We start from the raw sequence: 22,500 nt of genomic DNA on the forward strand, positions 1-22,500 counted from the left end.
TCCCCTCACCTTTACTCTCTTTTTCCCTCCTCCCCTTCCCCTCCCTCTTTCTGTCTCCCTCACCCTTTCCCCTCTTTATTTCCCCTCTTCCGTTCTGTCTCCTCCATCATCTCCCCTTATTCCCTCCCCTTCTCTCCCTTTTCTCCTTTCCCCCCTTTCTCTTTCCTTCCTTTATCAATATTTATTTCCCCTAACCCTTTATCCTCCCTCTTCTTCCCTTTTTTTCCCCCCTCCTCTCAATCCTCCCCCTCCCTCCCTCCTCCCCTCCTTCTCAGTATTCATTTCCCCTCTCCCTCTCCCCCCAGTCTCCCCCCCTCTCTCTCCCCTCTCCCCTTTCTCCTCCCCTCCTCCTCGTTCCTCATCATTTTCCTCCCATTTCCAAGGAGCTAGTTTCTCAGTAAGTAAGGACTCACATTTATCTACGACACTTTCACTAATGGTTGCCCTTTCTTCTTTGTCTTCCTTTCTGCCTTATTTCTGTGTGTGTGTGTGTGTGTGTGTGTGTGTGTGGTGTGTGTGTGTGTGTGTGTGTGTGTGTGTGTGTGTGTGTGTGTGTGTGTGTGTGTGTGTGTGTGTGTGTGCGCGCGTGTGTGTGTCAGGCAGGCTTTCTGTCAATCTCTGTCTGTCAGTTTGAGCCTTACCTTGCTATTGTCTCTCTGTCAGACTTTCTATTTATCTTAAATATGTTCATCTCTCTCTCTCTCTCTCTCTCTCTCTCTCTCTCTTCTCTCCCCAGAGAAGGGCTATATATTACTCCTTGGCCTCCCAGAGAGAGAGAGAGAGAGAGAGAGAGAGAAACAGACAGACAGACAAACAGACTGAAGTGAAGCATTTATGGACAGATGGAGGAGCATTCTCTCTCTCTCTCTCTCTCTCTCTCTCTTTCACTGTCCCTTTATTCCCTCCTTTCATCCATTCATTCCCTGAGGCACATAGCATTGTGGCCAGTCGAGGGTATTATACTGAGGGGAGAGAGAGGGGAAAGGAGAGGGGAGATGGGGTGAGGGGAGTGGAGGGGGAAGAGGAGGGGGGTAGGGGGAGGCAAGGAGAAAGAGGGGAGAGGAGGGGGAGAGGAGGGCGGTAGGGGGAGGCAAAGAGAAAGAGGGGTGGGGAGGAAAATGGATGATGGAGGGGAGAGAGAAGGGGAGACGAGGGTAAACAGAGAGGAGAGATGAGAGAGGAACGTGATGACGGGGAGGGAACGGGGAAACAGAAGGACGGTAGGGGAAAAGGAGGGTGGGATGAGAGCAGAGGGGAGATGAGGGGAGAGGAGGAGATAATGGGAAGGGGAGACAGAGGGGACAGGCGGGGTGAGATTTAAAAAAAAAAATCCGAGAGAGGGGAGAAGGAGGGGAGGGTTAATTTGAGGTTATGGGGAGAGATGAGGGGAATGTAAGGATAGGAGAAAGAAGAGGAGACGGTGAGGGGAACTTATAGGAAGAGGGAGGTGTTGAAAAGAGGGGAACTGCAAAGACTACCAGGTGAGGTGATAGGGAGGAGTCGAGGGGAAAGGGGGAGGGGAAAGGGTGAGGGTGGATGAGAAGGGGAAGAAGAGGGGAAGGGGAAAGTTACTCTCTGTCTGTCTGTCTGTCTGTCTCTCTCTCTCTCTCTCTCTCTCTCTCTCTCTCTCTCTCTCTCTCTCTCACACTTCGCCCATTCACCCCTCTCATCTTCCCACTCCGGCTCAGGTGATCGCTAATTGCATTCACACCTGAGAGGCAAAAGTGGGATATGAAAGTGGAAATCACACCTCTCACTCCTCCTTAATCTCTCTCTCTCTCTCTCTCTCTCTCTCTCTCTCTCTCTCTCTCTCTCTCATCAAAATAATATAAAAGACCCCAAATCCAATTCGTAGATCTTAACTCTTTCTCGGCTTCCATCTTCAGCCCGATTAGGTTCGTCTGAGAGAGAGAGAGAGAGAGAGAGAGAGAGAGAGAGAGAGAGAGAGAGTAGTAAATAAGGAGGGAGAGGGGAATACGAAGGACTGATAAACAGAGCAAGGGGAAGGGGAAGAGGGAAGGAGATTGAAGAGAGAGAGAGAGAGAGAGAGAGAGAGAGAGAGAGAGAGAGAGAGGGAAGGGAGGGAAAGAGAAGAAGGGAATATAACAGAAGGACAAGGGAGAAAAGGAAGACAGAGAGGAGGATGAAAAGGGAAATGAGCAAAGAGGAAGTAACGAAGAAGAGATGAAGAAAAGAGGAAGAAGAGGAAGTGGCGGAAGGAGAAGGAAGAATAAGAAGAAAAGTGGAGAGAGGGAAGAAAAAGAAGAGGAAGGGAGGGAAGAAGGGAGAAAATGATGACAAGAGGAGGATAGGGGTAGAGAAAACGGAGAGGAAGTAGGGAAGCAGCGTGAAAAAGAAGGAAAGAGGAGGAAGAACGGGAAGGAAAGAGGAGGTGACGGAGGAAGAGAGAAGACGAAGAAAAGAGGAGGGAGGGAAGGAGAGAAGAGAGAAAAGAGGAGGAAGAAGGGAACGAAAAGAGGAGAGATGTAAGAGATACAGAGGGACTAAGTAATTATTCTCCTCTTCTGTGACATGATACAAAATGACTCACGGACGAAAGATTCTGAATTACCAGCACTACTAAATGAACACGGCTTCACTTGTATAGATAATTTCAAAGCTCATCGCACCTAATTTTTGTAATGGAGGGTACGAATGGTGAGAAGAGGAGGATAAAGGAAGATAGGAGATAGCGGTAGGAGATAGGGAGAAGGTTGAGAAAGGTGGGTTTGGACAAAAGAGTTAGATGGATGAAGGCAGAAAATAGCGATTGCATAATTCCCTCTTCTATAGTTTCTCCTCTTCCATATCCTCTCTCTCTCTCTCTCTCTCTCTCTCTCTCTCTCTCTCTCTCTTTGTGTGTGTGTGTGTGTGTGTGTGTGTGTGTGTGTGTGTGTGTGTCTTGGTGCACATAAAAACACCTATTCAGCACTACAATAATAAACCACGCGAGGCAAGACCAGGTAAGCTCCGTGAATACTGTACTAATTAGAGACGAACTGAGCACCTGTGTGGATTATAATAACCGATAATTAATTCCATTTATTTCCACTGTAGTATTCACTGTGGTTTTCTTGCTGTGTGGTGGTAGCTGTGTCATTAAAATATAATTGACGGTATTGGCTATTTATCTCATGCGCAACGTAACCTATATAATATATATATAGTCAGATGAATGGATGAATAGGTAGGTAGGTAGGTATCTAGATAGATGGATAGATAGACAGATAGACAGACTAACAGATGGATGGCTGGATAGATACATACATACATAGATCATAGACAGACAGATAGATGAGACAAAGATTATAACTCTAAATATATAAAGTTAGCTACGGTACTTAAAGGCTATACGTGAAAATGTGTGTAGAAGACTCCTATGTATTACGGAGCTCATTACAGGATACAAAAGAATCACTCTGAGAACACTGTAACCACTTCATTACAGCCTCGCCATCTGTAGGCCTATATAATGTCTGATGCTCCAGGACGGTTTTGGTTTCATCTGTTTACTCCGTTTAGGCGATTTGTCGGCACGAGAGAGAGAGAGAGAGAGAGAGAGAGAGAGTATGTGTTACTTAATTGAGTTTTCCTCCAGGCTGAATAAAATCATCTGATAAAACAAACGTAATTGTAATGAAGGGGTTGCGACAGTTTTTTCTTTTTTTTTGTAACTCAGTCAAGACAGTGACGTATTTTGGAGCTTGTGTGTGTGTGTGTGTGTGTGTGTGTGTGTGTGTGTACCTCTAGTTCTTATGCAAAACCAAATGCAAGTTAGAGAGGAAACCATTCGTATACTGTATATGTGAAACCCTGGCCAGGTATAATCAGGTGAGACAGGTGCGTGGAAGTGCATGAGACAGGTGCGTGTGGAGGGTGTTGTGTTGTCAGGATACGGGACTCATATGAACGTGAACCCGGTGGACTGCAGACTGAAGACATCCTGCTTCTGAAATCCACCAACCTCTTTTGGGAGGGATGGGGAGGGAGTTGAGGGACGTTTGTATAACCGGGCAGCCGATCCACCTGGTTATGTCGAGGCCACCGCGGGAAGGAGCCCTGGATGAATGGCCGTAGTGTTAAAGAAAAAGTGTATTATTTAAGTGTATGGCTGAGAGGGTTATGGTGTGATGAGAGAGACCAGGTGAGTCAAGCTTACCTGGGATTCCTGGGTAGACCAATTATAGCACCTAACGCACTTCCTTCTCTCTCTCTCTCTCTCTCTCTCTCTCTCTCTCTCTTTCATATCATATCATCTTCCCCTCCATTTCTTTTTCCTCTCCCATCATCTCGACATTTCCTCTTTATATTTACGTCATATCATCACTAGTTCTTCTCTTACATTCATTTCTTTCTTCATATCGTCTTTTTAATTCCTCTTTCCTATCATCTCTTCTGTTATTCATTTCATTCACATCATTCTTTCTTCCTTCTTTCATTTCACATCACGTTCGTCTCCTATACTTCATTTCTCTTTCCGTTTGAGCCTTATCTCTTTCTTTCTTTCTTTCTCTCTTTGTTCTGGTCTACTCTCTCTCTCTCTCTCTCTCTCTCTCTCTCTCTCTCTTTTCTATTTTTCCTCTTCCTTCTTCTCTCCATTTCCTTGGTTATATTTACATCAAATTCCTGTCTGGTTGGTTGTTGCGGGGGTGACTCTCTCTCTCTCTCTCTCTCTCTCTCTCAGGCAGTAAACACCCCAGCTGGATTTCACTTCCCAATATTTCTCCCTCGTTGGTTCATTTTTGACTCCTACGTAATTGCGAGTGCGGGCTGGGAGAGAGAGAGAGAGAGAGAGAGAGAGAGAGAGAGAAGATGGAAGAGAGAGAGAGAAGATGGAAAAGAAACTGAGAGAAAATGTGGGAAAGAGGTAGGGAGAATGTGGGGAAGGGATCTAAGTGTTTGGGTATGCAGGGAGGGAAGAGGAAGGAAGAGGGAGGGAGGAAGGAGGAAAATGTGGGAGGAAATGAGGAAAGGATGGGAGGAAGGAGGGAGAAAAATGGGAGAGTTCGAGGAAATGAAAGAGAGAGAGAGAGAGAGAGAGAGAAAGAGGGAAGTGTGAGGATGGGGGAGGGGAGTGGGGGAGAGAGTGGAAGGAAGGGGGGGTGGAAGAGGGAGAGAGGAACATGTGAGCGAGTGTAGGTGGAGGGAAAAATGGAGACGAAAGTGAAAGGGGGTAAGCCAGAGAGAGAGAGTCACACGATGATCCAGCCACTCCACTCATAGAATTATAAATCGATAGAGTCATAAAATGCTCCCCTTTGTCTCTGCTCACACACACACACACACACACACACACACACACACACACTATTGGATGCAAAATTAACAGCGCAAAATTCCTCTCGCCACCTGTGTCATAGTTGTGTGTGTGTGTGTGTGTGTGTGTGGTGTGCTATTTCCTCAACCTGGTCTTAGAGAACGGGCGTCAACCTCTCTCTCTCTCTCTCTCTCTCTCTCTCTCTCACACACACACACACACACACACACACACCTACTTACTACATCTCCACATCATTCCTACCATAAATCCACCCCCTCTCCTATCACCACCTCTTCCCTCACTCCACACGCCACTCCACTGCATCCACTCAATTACAGTACCGCACTCCATCCATCTAGACTCTGTTTGTACTCCACTCCCATCCCCACTCCCTCATCCCCTCTTCATACCCACTCCCCATCCATCTCACCTCTCCTCCCCCATCTCCCACCTCATCCCTGCTCCCCCACCCTATCCATCCACCCCCTCCCCCTATCCCCCAGTGTGTGTGAAGCAAAGAGGGTCAAAAGACTGGCTTGTGATAATAAAGTTAGGCCCAGAGACACCCACACCATTACCTTCTTCCCCCTCCGTCAACCCCTCTCATCCCTCCCTTCCCCCACCATCATCCTCACTTCCCCTCTCCCAGCCACCACTTTCTCCCCCCAGTCACCCCTTTCCTCCCTGCCCCAGCCACGCCAGGGGAGGAGGGGAGGAGGGCTTGTGAGGTCTGGGAAAGAGGGTAGGAGGACTGAGGAAGAGGAAAGGAAGGCTGGGGAGGAGGGGAGGAGGGCTGGAGAAGAAAGGGAGAGGGCCGGGGAAGAAGGAGGAGGACTGGGGAAGAAGGGGGAGGGCTGGGGAGGAGGGCACTGACTTGGTATGGAGTAGAGATGAGAGGACTGATAAAGGGGGAAGTAACAGGTGGAGGTGGGTGGGTGAGAAAGTGGAAGGACTCAGACGGGGAATGTAGGATGCTTTGTACTCTGGGGAGAGCTAGGGGTGGGGAAGGATGGGTTGAGGTTGGGTAAGGATGGAGTTGGACTTGGGAATGATGGGGACAGGGTTGGGGAGGGTTGAGAAGGATGAGGCTGGTGTTGGAGATATAGATATGGGAATGGAAAGGAATAAGGTTGAAGAAGGATGGATTTGGGGTAGGGAAGGATGAGAGTTGGACTAGGGAAGGATAGGACTGAGAACAGTAGGATATGGAAAGCACTGAGCGGGGTATACACGAGGTTCCTTACAGATGGGGTTGGGGAAGTGTGGGGTTGAGGAGGCCTGGGGTTGGGGAATCATAGGGATAGATGAGGAGTGAGGTTAGGAAGGGGTTAGGTTGGGGAGAGGTGTGGGGTTGGGGAGAGGTGTAGGGACTGGGAAGAGGTGTGGGGTTGGGGAGAGGTTTGTGGTTGGGGAGAGATGTGGGGCTGGGGAGACGTGTGGGGTTTTGTAGGCTGGATGTGGGGAAGGATAAAGCCGGGGGATCAATAGTTGGAAATGGGTTGAGTAGAGGCATTTAAAGTTTGAGAGAGAGAGAGAGAGAGAGAGAGAGAGGGAGAGAAAGAGAGAGGGAGGGGGGATGGGGGGAGGATGGAAGGCCTAACAGGTTGGAAGCTCATGACTGTGCTCTCTCTCTCTCTCTCTCTCTCTCTCTCTCTCAAACTATAAGTGCCTCTAATTTGTCCATCAATTATGTCAACATGCTCTAGGGAGGGAGGAAGAGAGAGAGAGAGAGAGAGAGAGAGAGGGAAGAGAGAGAAGGGGGGAAGGTAAAGGGAGGGAGTTGTGTTGGAGGAAATATAATGAGATAGGAACAGGGAGGATGGGGAGAGGGAGAGAGGAGGAGGAGAAGAGAGGGGGAGAGGTGGAGACAAGAGAGAAGGGTGAGTGCAGAGGGAATGAAGGAAATGGGAGGAGGTGGAGTGTGGAGGAGTGGAGAAGAGTAGTGGAGGAGAGAGTGAGGGAGCGAGAGTGTCAAGAGGAAGAAGAAGAAAGAAAGGAAAGAATATGATGATGAAGATGATGATGATGTTGATGATGATGATGATGATGATTAGCCTCCAACTCAGTGTCGTATCAATTATTTTATTCGGTTTACGAGACTTCAAAATGGGAGGGAGGGGTTAGATATAGCCCTCATTAAACCCCGTCAGTACGAGAGGGCTTTCCTGAGATGAAGAAAATCGTCTGGTATAGGCAAGAAGAAGCAAAAAATGGCATCCCTTTGGTAATAGATGGAAAAAAAAAAAAAGTCGATAGAAATAGATATTTGCGGGCAATATTTATCATCCGATGGATCTGGATCACTGACACAACTTTAATACTAATTCCTGTTTGAGTGGAATTTGATGAGGCTTATGAGGTAGGAATGAGTCTCCTTGGTTACTAGTCAAATCACCCCTCCAATCTGATTACACTTGGCCATCACCTGAGCGATAGGCGTATACGGAAGGAGAGAAGGAATAGTAGAATAGAGGAGGAATAGGAAGACGAAGAAACAGTAAGAGAAAGTGGGAGGAGAAAGAGGATAATGGTGAGGAGGGAGAGAAGAAAATGGAGAAGAATGGCGAGGACCAAAATGGAAGAAGATTATAAAGAAGGAAAAGAGGGAGAGAACTGATGATAAAGCACCAATTACAATGATGATGGGAAATTACCGGGCAAGGGAATGAAGGGGAGAGAGAGAGAGAGAGAGAGAGAGAGAGAGAGAGAGAGAGAGAGAGAGGTGGGGTGAAAGCACCGATAAAGGTAGGAATGTAAATATGTATGCAAAGAGCTCCCCGAATGACACAATGTTGGTGCCTGCCTTAACTTACGGCGCTCAGATGTTTGGCGTCTTAAGTTAAGCATGAGAAAGCCAGTGATGAGGCGACTTTAGAATGCACGTGGAGGTACGGGGCGATTTACGGTGAGGGAATTATCTTGAGGTTTAGTGAATACCATAACATCGTGAAAAGTCCAATCTTCTGAGACACGCGTTAGTCCAGTTAAGAATTTGGTAGTGTTCTTCGGGGAAAACAGCAAGAATAGGGGGGGAAAAAAAGCAAGATATCTGATTCCTCATCTATACGTGGACAAACAGCTTAGGGAAGAGTGTCGGTAAAGAGGTGTAGATGATAAAACAAGGCCGAGTAGTTAGGAGTGAATTGGGGTGCTTTTTACTTCTATTAAAATATTAACAGCATTATTAAGATTTGATTCTGGGGCGATATGCACTTGTTTTATATTTACTTATTCGTTACGTCTTAATAAATAAGTTAATAAATAAATAAATAAGCAGATAAATAAATAAATAAATAAACCAGGCAGAGACCCAATATAGCATGCTTAAGTCAGGCCCCGGAGAACGGTGCCGAATATAGTAGGCTGTGTGTGTGTGTGTGTGTGTGTGTGTGTGTGTGTGTGTGTGTGTGCGCAGCCATCCCCTTGAAGCAGCAGCAGCATTAAAGCGAGAGATGAGCCTCGGTGGTGTGAGGTATACTGCTACTGATCCTGATACTGACACTGATAATACTCAGTACTGATACTGATAAGGCACTGATACTAACACTCCATATCTCCTTCAGCCGCCTATGTGCCCTCTCCATTGATGTCAAATATCGCATTTTACAAAACACATATTTTCTTTCCTTTCAATAAGTCGCCAAATCCACGAGTGATGAATACAGCTTCCGTCATTCAGGGATTTATCTCACCTGTAATCCGTATTTCCCTCCTAAATCCACCTATTCCTTTCATAAATCCCCCTCACCTTAACACGCATCAGCACCACACTCTTCCTACCACACACACTCCCTGCCGCACACTCCCTACCACACACTCACCTTGCCACACATTCACCCTACCACACACACCACGCAGTGTCCACCACACACCCTTCTTACCACCCACTCTCCCAACCACACATTCTGCAGTCACCTCATTACTAGCATGCTAACACAGATATACCTCTCTTCCTTCTGTCATCAGGCACACTTCTCTGCTCTTATGTGAATAAAGAAATAAAGTTTGAGGTAAAGGGATAAAGTTCAAAGTGAAAATAGAGTTGAAGAGAGAAAGAGAGAGAGAGAGAGAGAGAGAGAGAGAGAGAGAGAGAGAGAGAGAGAGAGAGGGAGAGAGATGGGGGAGGGGTGAAGGACAGAAGAATTTCAAATATTTTTTTTCTCTTCCTGTGGTCGTTATTAAAACCTGCTATATTTAGGCTTCCCCCAACTCACTCTCTCTCTCTCTCTCTCTCTCTCTCTCTCTCTCTCTCTCTCTCTCTCTCTCTCTCTCTCTCTCTCTCTCTCTCTCTCTCTCTCTCTCTCTCTCTCTCTCTCTCTCTCTCTCTCTCTCTCTCTCAGCTTTAACCACCTCAATAAAAGTACGTCATCATATGTTTTTTTTATTATGCCATTATTATTATTATTATTATTATTTTTATTATTATTATTACGGTATTATTATTATTATTATTATTATTATTATTACTATCATCATCATCATCATGATCATCATCATCACCACCATCATCATCATCGTCATCATCATTATTACCATGATCAGTTTTATTATCAGAGAGAGAGACAGACAGACAGAGAGACAGAGACAGAGACAGACAGACAGACAGAGACAGACACACGAAAACAGAGAGAGAATATGATTAATTACGTATGTATATATAACCTTCAAAACCCCCCACTAACTTCAGCATTCTCCCCCACAGAACCCAGCAGCCAGGAGGTAAAGACCAGCTGAGAGAGAGTGAGTACATGCATACCCCCACCTCCTCCCACACACTGACGCCATGTTGAGGTGTGGGGGTGTGGGGGAGGTCTGGTGGGGGGGAGAGGGATGCAGTGGGGTTGGGGAGTAAGGCAGTGGGTTTTTACTGTAGTGCGTGTGTCTTAATTTTGCTTTTCCTGGTCTCTTGTTAAGCCATGTTGAGTCTTTGAGGAGCGTGTTGAGGGGGAGTGAGGTCCGGGCTGGTTATTCTGGGGTTCCTGTGTTGTTCTGTGCTGGTAGTGTTGGTGAGAGATGAGGGGATGTGTGTGTGTGTGTGTGTGTGTGTGTGTGTGTGTGTGTGTGTGTGTGTGTGTGTGTGTGTGTGTGTGTGTGTCTGTCTGTCTGTCTGTCTGTCTGTCTGTCTGTTTGTCTATATCTGTCTATCTGTCTATTTGTCTGTCTGTCTATCTATAGCATATGCCCTAATCCTGGAAATGGTAGCCACAAACAAATCACCTCTGTGTCACTCTGTCCTTATTTGACTGCCTTCTCTCCAGCTCACACCACGTTCCTGATGCACCTCTCCACCACTCCATCCTTTCATCACATCCTCGGTCTCCCGCTCCCCCTCCCTGCTTCACCTCACGTACACACACTCTCCATGTCAGTTTCTCATTTTCTCCACATGACCACACACTCAAGGTGCTCCTAACGCGTTCCAGTAATTCAACATCATTACCACAACGCTCCTCCACTTCCTCATTTGTCTGTCTGTCTCTCCACGTAATTCCACATGGCACTCTCACATTCATCTCCATTTCTCATACACACTTCACTTCCATCTTTCCAACAGAGAGTCCAAGCATCACTTCCATATATTAAAGTAGGGGTCATACAAGTCCCATGCAACAATTTCCATACTTCCATGCTCACTTCCCTATTCCTTTTTACCTCCCATGGTGTCCCTATAAACCACATTTTAAAAAAAGTAAAACAGAAAAAAGGGAAAGCTTCAAGGAGACTATAAATCCAGTCCTTCAGTGATTCCTATGCTGTAGTTCATGAATTTCAGCAAAAGCCAGAGTTAGTTAGTTGTCTCATTCGCTACTCTGCTAAAAGGAAGGACGTCGTTTACCCCTTCACCTTGATGATGTGTATGTTATTCATGCTTGCTCTAGGCCATTATATTCACCACAGCACTGACCTCGTACTGAAGGGGTGTAATTACTTCCATCCAGTGACGTGTGTGTGTGTGTGTGTGTGTGTGTGTGTGTGTGTGTTTTAGGCCAGCGACAGAGGAGTTCATTCGGCTATAAAGGAGAGTTCTTGTAGCGAAGGAGTTAATGAAGGCTGTATCCAAACCCACCTTTCCGAAAACTCACCTGATCTGAAAAACACCTGCCTGAAAACAGCAAGAACATAGGGGAAAAAATGGTCATCACAGGTGAGAGGTTAATGAAGGCTACCTGTATACAAACCCCACCTGTTCTGAAAATTAATTAACTGCATAAAATCACCTGAAGAAATACCCCGAAAAAAATAGATGAGTAAACAGTTGCATATAATCACTTGGAGAAAAAAAAATGAAAAAATTAATAGGTCGTGGTATTAGATTGGATATTTTTTTTTCCAACGATTTTCCTGTCGTGGGGAAATACACTGAGAGAAGCGGAATGGGTTAACCTCGCTGGCAATTTTGTGGTGGTCATTTCTCGGTGTATTGCCTTTTGTGTAGGTGGTAGCGTTAGGGTGAGGGGGTGGGGGTAAGGGTGAGGATGGTGGTGAGGGAGGCCCCCTCACCAGAGATGAAACACCCAGGGACTCCGGGATTATCAGGGAATAGAGAGAGAGAGAGAGAGAGAGAGAGAGAGAGAGAGAGAGAGAGAGAGAGATTAAAGGTGAAATGATAACCACAGGCAAAAGCAGAGGGATCAAGGGAAAAAGTTACTGTAAAGAGAGAGAGAGAGAGAGTGAGAGAGAGAGAGAGATTAAAGGTGAGATGATAACCATAGACAAAAGCGGAGGGATCTGGGAAGAAGTTATAAGAGAGAGAGAGAGAGAGAGAGAGAGAGATTAAAGGTGAGATGATAGCCATAGCCGCAGAGTGATACGGGGAAGAAGTTATAAGAGAGAGAGAGAGAGAGAGAGAAAGAAAGAGAGAGAGAGATTAAAGGTGAGATGATAGCCATAGACGCAGAGTGATACAGGGAAGAAGTTATAAGAGAGAGAAAGAGAGAGAAAGAAAGAGAGAGAGAGAGATTAAAGGTGAGATGATAGCCATAGCCGCAGAGTGATACGGGGAAGAAGTTATAAGAGAGAGAGAGAGAGAGAGAGAGATTAAAGGTGAGATGATAGCCATAGACGCAGGGGGATACGGGGAAGAAGTTATAAGAGAGAGAGACAGAGAGAGAGAGGAGACAAGAAGTGGAAACAGATGTATCACAGGAAAGGGGAAGCAAGAAAGGAAGACTGGGAGGAAGCAAGGAAGGAATGAGGGTGACGAAGCAAGGAAGGAAGGGAAGAAAAGGCAGAAGGTAAATGAAGGAAGAAAAGGAAGAGGTAAGAAAGGAAAAAAGAGAGGAGAGGGATGGAGGGGAAGGAAGAATGAAGGGAGGCAAGGAAGACAAAATTAGGAGGAAGAGACAAGTAGAAGAGGAAGCAAAGGAAGGAGGAAAATAGAAGAAAAATGATTATGGCAGAGGAGAAAATAAAGGTGAAACGAGGAAATGACAGGTGAAGAAGATGGATCGCTTGTGGAAGGATGGTGAAGCCCTTGTCATCCCAAACCCCTTACCATTATTCAATTTGTTTACCTCTGACGGATGGGGAATAATAGACACCCATCTCTTTTATCTTACAAAACTCTTAGGCGGGGAACTCATTGGTCCGTGTGCTATACCCTTTTTACTCTAACTTGGCCTGACAATGCCATCTCTCCATCTTGAATGCTTAGTTGTAACAATAACTTAACACTGGAACATCATGCTAGTCACGAAGAAGTGCTATGGAAAGGATGTAGAGTCTTAGTAGTGTCTTTTTCCGCCAATAGGCCATGTTAAAGGACGAAAATCCAAGCCAATTTAGAGTGAAAACATTGTAGTTATAGGCTTCTGGTCACTGTACTTAAGTTCCTGCTTGTAATTCTCACCCATTACGGCGGGCACGCAGCACCCGTCTGGCCATACATTCACACCTCCTCTCATTCCAACTTTTTAGTGGAAGACTGACCTGGTTTTCTCAATCCTTCATATATGTAACTGATTAACTCTTGAACTTTCTCCTCTGTCTTTCCCACTGCCTTTGACCTCCAAACTTGCAACCCATTGAGACCGAGGATGTCTGTTTTATTCTCGCCATCGTGACGATTTGTTCCCCCTTAGGATGGACTTTCTCGAACTGATAGGGTTAGATAAAGACTAGGTAAGCCTCTTCAGTACGACGGGCTTTTTCCAGGATGAGTAAAATCGTCTGGCAGCAGCAACAATAAACCGGAAAAAAAAAAAAAGGGACGTCACTCGGATTGAGAAGGTCGTAATTTGTCCAGCCATCTAGAACTGAACGGATCTTGAACTTTGAACGGATTTTTGAACTTTTTTTTTTGAACTTCCTTTTCTTGAACTTTCTTTGGGAAGGGACAGGCTTTGCAGGATGTCAGCCTTGGGTTCTTCCTCCTTTGCCCTAAGAAGAAGAATGAACAAGGAAAGAATATTTCTACTTCAGCGTTTTATATTGTGTCAGTTGGAATGTGTGTTGGTGTTAAGGAAATGTTAATAGCATACGAGATGCTATGAATACTTAATGCGGGAAATGAATCGCAGAGGAAGAAGTGCTACGGTGTGAAGTTTCCTATGCCAGCGTTTATACCAATGCCAGTGATAATAATACTGTGGTATGATGTGGTGTGATGGGAGTATGATGTGTGGTGTGTGGTGGTAGTGTGGTGTGGTTTAGTGCAGTATAGTATAGTGCGGTGTGGTGTGGCGTGGTGTGGCGTGGTGCGGTGCGGTGTGGTGTGGTGTGGTTCCATGAGGGAGCAACCCAAATATCACACTTATTACGGACTCTGCAGGTTACCCCTAAAATAACCGGGATCCGTTTTCTTTCGTCGGGTCTTGTCCTACGTATTGCATTTTTCTCGTGTGATGAGCGTGAAGGAAATACCCCAAAAATGTATAATAAACCGCTCCCCTCCTCTTTTTTTTTCTTTTTTTAACAGGATTTTACTCTTTCATTTTTTCCTTCTTTCATTTTTCTCCTTTTTTGTCATATTTTTTCCTTTTTTGTGCTTGTGTTGGTTCAGGTGGAGGTGGGGTAGGGATGGGATTGGGAGGGGGAGCTGTGATGTAGTGGAGGGCTTGTGAATTTTGTGAAAAACTGGGTGCTTCTTGTGTTATAGGATGGGGTGTGGTGGGATATATAAATACTGTTAGACGGGTAGTAATGGAGAGTGGTAGGTAGGTAGGAAGGTAGGTAAGAAGGTAGGTAGATACTTAGGTAGGTAGGTAGGTAGGTAGGTAGTAGATAGGTCGTGTGAGACTTGGGTGGGTGATAGATGGGTAGATAGAAGGATAGGTAGATAGATGACTGGATAGAGACAAAAATAGATCGATAAGTATAGATAGATAGGTAGATTAGTAGACAGCTAGAGAAAGATAAAAGTTAATTCAGTAGATGGATAGCTGGATAGATAAATAGAACAAATAGATAGACAGAGGTAAAGACATAAATAGACAGATAGATAAACAGCCAGGCAGTCAGATAGATATATAACTTAGAGTGTCAAGCTGAGAGGAATGTGCAGAATAACAGAGGTGGATGCGGTGCTGTGTTGAATTCCCCTCCCCTGTGTATGACCACTGGGGAGGGGGAGAGAGGGGGGGAGATGAGTGGGGGGAAGGGGAGGAGAGAGGGGGAAGACAGATGCAGAATGGGGGGAAAGGAGAGGGAGTAGAGAGGGGGTAGAGAGATGTAGGAAAGAGGGGGAAGGAGAGGGAGGGGGAAGAGGGAGAGATATTGGGAAATGAGAGAGGAGAAGGAGGAGACCGGTGGTGGGAGAGGGATGTAGGGGAGGGGAGAACGGGTGTGGGGGAGGGGGGAGAAGATGGGAGGGGGAGAGGAAAGGGTGAAGAGGATTGAGGGAGGAGAGGGGGAGGAGGTAAAAATAATTAAGTATATATTAAAAACTATAATAACTTTAAAACAGGTGCTTATAAAATTGTCAGTAATTTTTTTTTTTACGGGATTTTAAAATTAAGCCTCATAAATATAAATAAAACGGGCAATTCTGAGTCAGTCGAACTAATATAACCATCACCGTTTGACTACCTGTTTATTATTATTATTATTATTATTATTATTATTGAAGAGCGAAATGGATTTTTAGACATTGTTTTGGCTAGTTTTTTTTTTCTGAGGGGATTTTTCAGGCTTTTCATCTATAGACTCTCTCTCTCTCTCTCTCTCTCTCTCTCTCACCCAGTAATGTATGTGGTATGGTGTAAGTTCAGCCCCCTCCCCCTCCCCCTCCCACCTCCCCTGTCTTCCTCCCCTTCCCCCTCCCTCCTCCCCTTTCCCCCTCCCCCCTCCTCTGATATAGCCCATGTCACCCCGGTTGGCCACACCCTCTTGCACATCACTACACACGCACACGAAAGCATACACACACACACACGTACACGCAGGCAGACACACAGACACGCATACGCACGAACACACATTATCATTTAACACGGGTCTGATAATACGCACATAAATACTTACATTCATACACAGAAGTCATACGTACACGCCCGCATGCAGTCACACAACATTTTACACGCACATACAGCACCCCTACACGTAATGATGCACACACAGGCCTTATTACACACGCACACAGACACGCACACAACCTGAGTTACTCGCGCTGGTATATTTACGTATATAAACCCTCAGACGCATACATACTTCCTCGTTCTGTCAACCCAAACTAACTTACACTCTCTCTCTCTCTCTCTCTCTCTCTCTCTCTCTCTCTCTCTCTCTCTCTCTCACACACACACACACACACACACACACACACACACACACACACACACAGCTATTTACACTTGCACACATAAAAGTCCATCATGTACACGGTATTAAAATATGTTGTTAGGAAATGATTATATTTAGCCTTAGGGAAATCTCAGGTCTCTATGGATTGTACACACGCTATCTATCTATCTATCTATACAATTCTAGCAAAGTTTATAGTCTTGCTTTATATGCATAGCTCAAGACACTGGGATTAAATTTGGTATAAGAGCCTAATATTAGAGTCTATAGGGAGAGGTAATATGGAGTGTGTTATGGCAGGCTTCACGGTGCACGGGTTTCATGGCCATTGTTTGTGTGGTAGGGGAGCGGCAGGTGAGTTCATTTTAGTATTGCCGCCCTCCCGTGCCTCAGCCAAATTATTCCTTTCCAGTAATAATAATAATAATAATAATAATAATAATAATAATAATGATAATAGCAATAATTTAAAACATTTGGGTATTGTTAGGAAATTTGTGTGGGGGTTTGGGAATAAGTGTTTAATTTTTCCTACACCTACATCTTCCCCATTCGTACTTTTCCAACATGGGGCAGGTTTGATTCTGGCTGTCACCCTCCTTCCCGGTGCTGGAGAGGGGTGCCTTCACGTGGTGCCGCCGATATGACCAGACGGATCCACTGTCTGGTTGTGCAAACGTCTCTCACCCTCCTTCCTATCCCCCAAAAGGGTGGTGAACTGCGGGAGGAGGGTAACTTCAGCCTGCAGTTCACTGGGTTCTCGTTCAGATGAGCCAAGGGTTGCAACTACTACTACTGCTACTACTACTACTGCTACTACTACAACTACTACTACTACTACTACTATTGCTACTACTACTACTACTACTACTACTCTCCAAGGACAAGATTCTGTCGGCTTTTCAATGGCTCTATTATGCACTGATAACGATACAGTGTACAGAGTAGGACCCCCCCCCCACCCAGCACTGCTTAAAGGTGTACCTGGGGGAGGGGGTGTAGTGTGAGGTGAGTGTCTTGGCGTTCAGTGGAGGGGTTAAGTTACGGTAGGTGAAGCACAGTTCCGATCGTCACTGAAGAGGGACATATAACATTCCCTGATTCTTGACCCTCACCACCTGTCATTAAAGGTCATTTTTTTAACAGGTGTCCTTATTTCCGCTAACCTGACCAAAATTTTTCGTCCTTTTGTATCTTATTTCTCATTGCCCATTGACAGAAAGAACAGTGCTATGGCTGTACGTTCTATCCATAGCACTTCTTCGTGACTAGCATCGTCTATTATTTCACGTAGCCCATTGACAGAATAAACAATGCTACGGCTATACATTCAGTCCATAGCACTTCTTCGTGACTAGCATCACCGTCTAGCATTTACCTAGTGTTCCACCTTAGCATTCAGTTGTTCATTCTCTTCAGCCTGGCATCTTTTCCATAGCACTTCTTCGTGACTATTACCATCCTGAAGTCGGGAATGTCGCCCCCACTTTTTTTTAGTCGAAGAATTATGAAACTCGGGCGATGTTCTGCAGACTCTATTGACGGCATGACGGAGTATCGAAAATCATTGCTCACCGTCTTTATTTATCGTTCATAACTATACGTGTGTTTATGGACGCAGTTGTATGTGAAAGAAAAAAATAGAGAGAGAGAGAGAGAGAGAGAGAGAGAGGAAAATTACTGTACCAACAGCTGAGCCTGAAGTAAGAGAGAAATACGAGATGGGGATTCTGAATTAAAGGAAAAGGGAAAATACGGAGGAGAAATAATACGGAAATTTTAAGAGGGAAAATAAGGAAAAAACGGAATACGGAAATGAGAGATAAGAAGTAGATTATAAGAGGAGAAAAATTGTATGAAAACTGGTGATAAAAAAATGACTGACGAGGTGAAAGAGAAAAAGATATTTGAGAAAAAAGTCAGGAGAAAGAAAAATGTGAAAAATAAGATATAAGAAGTAAAAAAAAAATGGAGAAAATAAGAATATGTGAGGCAAAAATTTATGAGAAAAAGGATACGGTGAAAGAATTGGAGATATGAAAAAATAAAATGAAAAAATGGGATGTGGAATAAGGAGATGGTAAATGAGAAATACAGTAAAAGGAGAGAAAAATTAATATTGGACGTAATTTCTCTATAAAACACTGTGAAGGCTTGAACATGAATTATAGATAACGTACACGCCTAAGTATTCTGGTGTGTACCGATGATATGCACACACACACACACACACACACACACACACACACACACACACACACACACACACACACACACACACACACACGTATATTGCCAGAGAAACGGAAATAGCCTAGCATACATAAATACACGATATTGCATGGCCTGGAACATACACACACACACACACACACACACACACACACACACAGGCATAAAGAGTGGGGATGGCTTGCTTGTGTGACAGCATGAGTGGGAAGGGTAAGAGAGAGAATGAGAGGGGAAGGGGAGTGGGAGGGGGAGGGAGAGGGGGCGGGGAGGAGACTGAGAGCTGGGTTGGTTAGTGGGAGGGGGGAAGGGGTAGGGATGGGGAAGAGAAAAGTTGTGTGGAGAGGGGAAGGGGAGAAAGAGATGAGAAAGAGAAAAAGAGTAGAAAGAAAAATGAGAAAAAAGATGGAATAGATGGAAATGGAGAGATAAAAGCGAGCGTGAAAGCTGGCGGTGAGAGAGAGAGAGAGAGAGAGAGAGAGAGAGAGAGCATGACGCCCCAGGATTCCACGCTGATGAAACTACCCCACGCAGGAGGGGGGGTAGGGGAGAGGGGAAGGAAGAGGGAAAGAGGAAGAGGAAGGGGTGGGGTAGTAAGTGGTAGAGAGTAAAGCTGGAGAGGAATAGGGAGTGGAGAGGGTAGAAAGCAGAAGTTGAGAGGAAGAAACAAAGATGCAGGGAAGGAGAGAGAGAGAGAGAGAAGGAAGGAAGGAGAAAAATGTGAAATGGAATAAGGAAGTAAAGAACAGAGTTGGAAGTAGGGGAGTAGTAGTGGTACTAGGAGAGAGAGAGAGAGAGAGAGAGAGAGAGAGAGAGAGAGAGAGAGAGAGAGAGAGAGAGATTTGAAACTAGTACAAAAACTCTGAAACAAATCACCTGCATCACAGGTAAAACTCTGAAAACCTTAATGAAACTCAGGTACCAGGAGAGTTGTCCTTCGCACTGGTGGGGGAAAGGGTGTGTTTGGCTGAGAGTTAGGTGGATGGTGGTGGATAGCTGTATTTTGACCTGATGTGCCACTCCATACTAAACAGGTCAAAGGTCAGAAATTACGTTTTGATTCGGAAATAACACTCTTTCATCTGACCATCTGCTGCTCAAACCTTTGCCCTATCCTTTATTCCATAGCGTTCTTCTTTTAGCTCTTAACATGGGTAATATTAGATAATTTGTATCTATAGGGAACTGTTTGTAGTGGTGTGGAAATGTGCCGACCCTACCGCCCAGCACTAGTCTTGCGTCATGGGAATATTAGAAGCGAAGACATCAGCATATTTTAAGCAAGACGGCGACATGATCAATAACCTTGCCACTAAGAACATCGTCAGTATCATCACCCCTCGAGTCAGCGCAACATTATTGCACCCAGCTCTCACCACCGCCACCGCCACCACCATTACAGTCGCCACCACCAAGATTGTGTGCACGTGTATGAAAAAATTTGTGTGTGCGTTTGTGAAAAAATTGTGTGCACTTGTACTGAATAAGATTGTGTGAGTTTGTATAAAAAAGACCGTTTACGTGTATGAAGAGGAGTGTGCGTGTTTCAGGATGATTGTATATGCATGTATGAATAATGTGTGTGCGTGTATGAAGAACAGTGTGTATGCACGTATGAATACCGTGTGCACGTGTGTGTGTGTGGATGAAAAAGCGTTATGTGCGTGGATGAAGATGACTGTGCGCGTGTATGAAAGAGTGCGCGTGTATGTAAAAGTGTGTGTGCGTGTATGAGTGTGTGTAGAGGTGCGGACTGTCCTTGAACCCCCCTCCCTTGTCATACCCCTTTGAACCCCTCTCCCCTCCCTCCTCATACCCCCTTCGGTGAATAGGAGGGGAGGCGCGGTGTTATGTGAGTGGGGCTGTTGACACCACACCGCACCCGCCCCTCTACCTTGAAATCAGCTGAGCCCAGTGACGCAAGCATGACGTCATACATTCGACAGGGGTCCCATGGCCGTAAAAAACAAGATGGCGTCCTTTATTGATAATTGTACATCTGAATCCATATTTATAAAGTCTTTTAAGTTTGAATTGTATCTGAATCACTATTTATAAAATATAAATTTGAGTTGTATTTAAATCCATATTTATAAAATCTCCTAAGCTTGAGTTGCATATAAGATTGCATGTGTATCGCATTCGCAAATTCTCTCACCTTTACCTGTCTCTGATTTTCGTCCTTTTGCAGATTTTTTCGCGTACTTCAATGGAAGAAAAGGACAATGCTATGGCTCTACATCCTGCCAGGTGCATTCCTTCATGACTAGCATCGCATTCTAGTGTTAACCTATTATTACAACTCAGCATTGAAGGTGGAGAGATGGCAGATTAAGAACAAGTTAAAGTAATAGTGTGCTCAGCCCTTATTGCACCTCATTATTAGAGAGAGAGAGAAAGAGAGAGAGAGACGGTAATATTACACCAATTTAAAGTGGACAGAGTAGAGTATAGCATTAACTTTTTTCACGATTGCGTCTTTTTCCAGGGTTTAATTCTGGCTACATCCAGGCCGTTTCCTTCAGCTGGAAATAGGCCATAGGAGCCAGAGAGAGGTAGGTGTTGGTGACGTGAGTGAGGGTGAGGGCGTCAAGTGTCAGGTGGAGGGTCGGGAAGTGGTGGTGATAAGGGGAGAGTTGTGTCATGTGTCATACAGTAGCCACACACACACACACACACACACACACACACACACACACACACACACACACACACACACACACACACACACACACACACACACACACGATACGATTCCAGCAAGGAGGCTGTAGCATGGAAAACACTTTAAATAACCATTACCACCACAACCAACAACAACAACAGCAACAATAACAGCACCAACAACAGCAATAATAGCATCACCCCCTATCACCACCACCACCACCACTAGAACCCACAACAACTACTGCTACTACCATCACCATCATCGCTATCATCACCACCACCACCATCACCACCATCTCTTCATCATCACCTTCATACGCGCCATCTTATTATACTTACGATATTGGATTAGGACTCTCTCTCTCTCTCTCTCTCTCTCTCTCTCTCTCTCTCTCTCTCTCTCTCTCTCTCTCTAACACACATACACACACACACAAACAGTAACATATGGAACTGTGTAGATGAGGGAAATGAGAGAAAATAAACGAGAAAATGAGAAAGGCTGAAGGGATCAGTGGAGAGAGAGAGGGAGAGAGAGAGAGAGAGAGAAGGGGGAGAGAGTTTCACTACTACCAACTTCAGAAATTGATTTAACCAAGGCTTCTGTGAGTATGTAGGTGTGTGAGCGTATGGAATATGTATGTATGCATGTATGTATGTATGTGTGTGTGTATGATGTATGTATGAATGTATAAACCAATTGGAGGGTGTGTGTATAATTCATCTATTGTGCGTTTAATTGTGGTCCATAAATGTGCTCCACTTTATGGTCGAATAATTTTGAAAACCATAGGTAATATTCTAAAAAACGTCTTGAGCTCTTAAGTTTTTATCACCATGTCTCAAAATTCGTTGTTCACAGTCCCGTTATTGATCGTAATGAGATGTATCGTTATTTTTGTCCGCGATAGGAGAGTGAATTGCTTAGAACGTTTATTTTCCCTGTCACATACGCGCTATAGAAGACTGGATTGCCTTACAACACTTATTTTCACTGTCACGTTCGCGCAGTAGAAGACTGAACTTTTATTTCCTCTTCACATACGCTCTATAGAAGGCTGGATTCCCTTAGAACTTTTATTTCCCCGTCACATACGTGCTACAGAAGATTGGATTCCCTTACTTTTTTTTTTTCATATTCCTAACTCCAAAAACTGGGTAAAAGGGCGACCTCTCATCATCCACATATCACATTATTACACTGTCATGTAGTCAAATGCACCACAGTCTTTTTTACTCCGACTTGGCCTGAAATTGCCATCTCTCCATCTTGAATGATGAGTTGCAACAAGAGGTTATCACTAGAATATGATGCTAGTTGTGAAGATGTGCTATGGAGAGGACGTAGAGCCATAGGATGATCTTTTTCTACCACTCAGCTGCGTGAAATAAATTGCTGTATCCTGGTGACTGAAATAGGCGGAGAGACGGTAATTTTAGGCCAAGTCAGAGTAAACAGAGTATATACTAAGAACCCTGCTATACCCTATAAGAAGTAGAGATAGCAATTTTAGGCCAAGTTAAATAGCGTACAGTTAGAACGCTGGTGTATCCTAGAAAGAGTGAAAAGAGTATAGGTAGAACACTGATGTTTCCTGGCGACT

At 44.9% G+C, this 22,500-nt stretch overlaps 1 long non-coding RNA gene across 1 annotated transcript in view; it reads left to right on the plus strand.

The window, feature by feature from the left end:
- Nucleotides 1-22,500, plus strand: part of LOC145412578 (uncharacterized) — an 87,507-nt gene that overhangs the window by 30,651 nt on the left and 34,356 nt on the right. Inside the window, exon 2 of the long non-coding RNA XR_013899587.1 lies at nt 9,963-9,979. This is a non-coding gene — a long non-coding RNA (uncharacterized LOC145412578). The remainder of the gene's footprint in view (nt 1-9,962; nt 9,980-22,500) is intronic.

Source organism: Coenobita brevimanus, chromosome 93 (assembly GCF_032717465.1).
Source record: "Coenobita brevimanus isolate Jiangsu-jjx chromosome 93, ASM3271746v2, whole genome shotgun sequence".
NCBI lineage: Eukaryota > Metazoa > Arthropoda > Malacostraca > Decapoda > Coenobitidae > Coenobita > Coenobita brevimanus.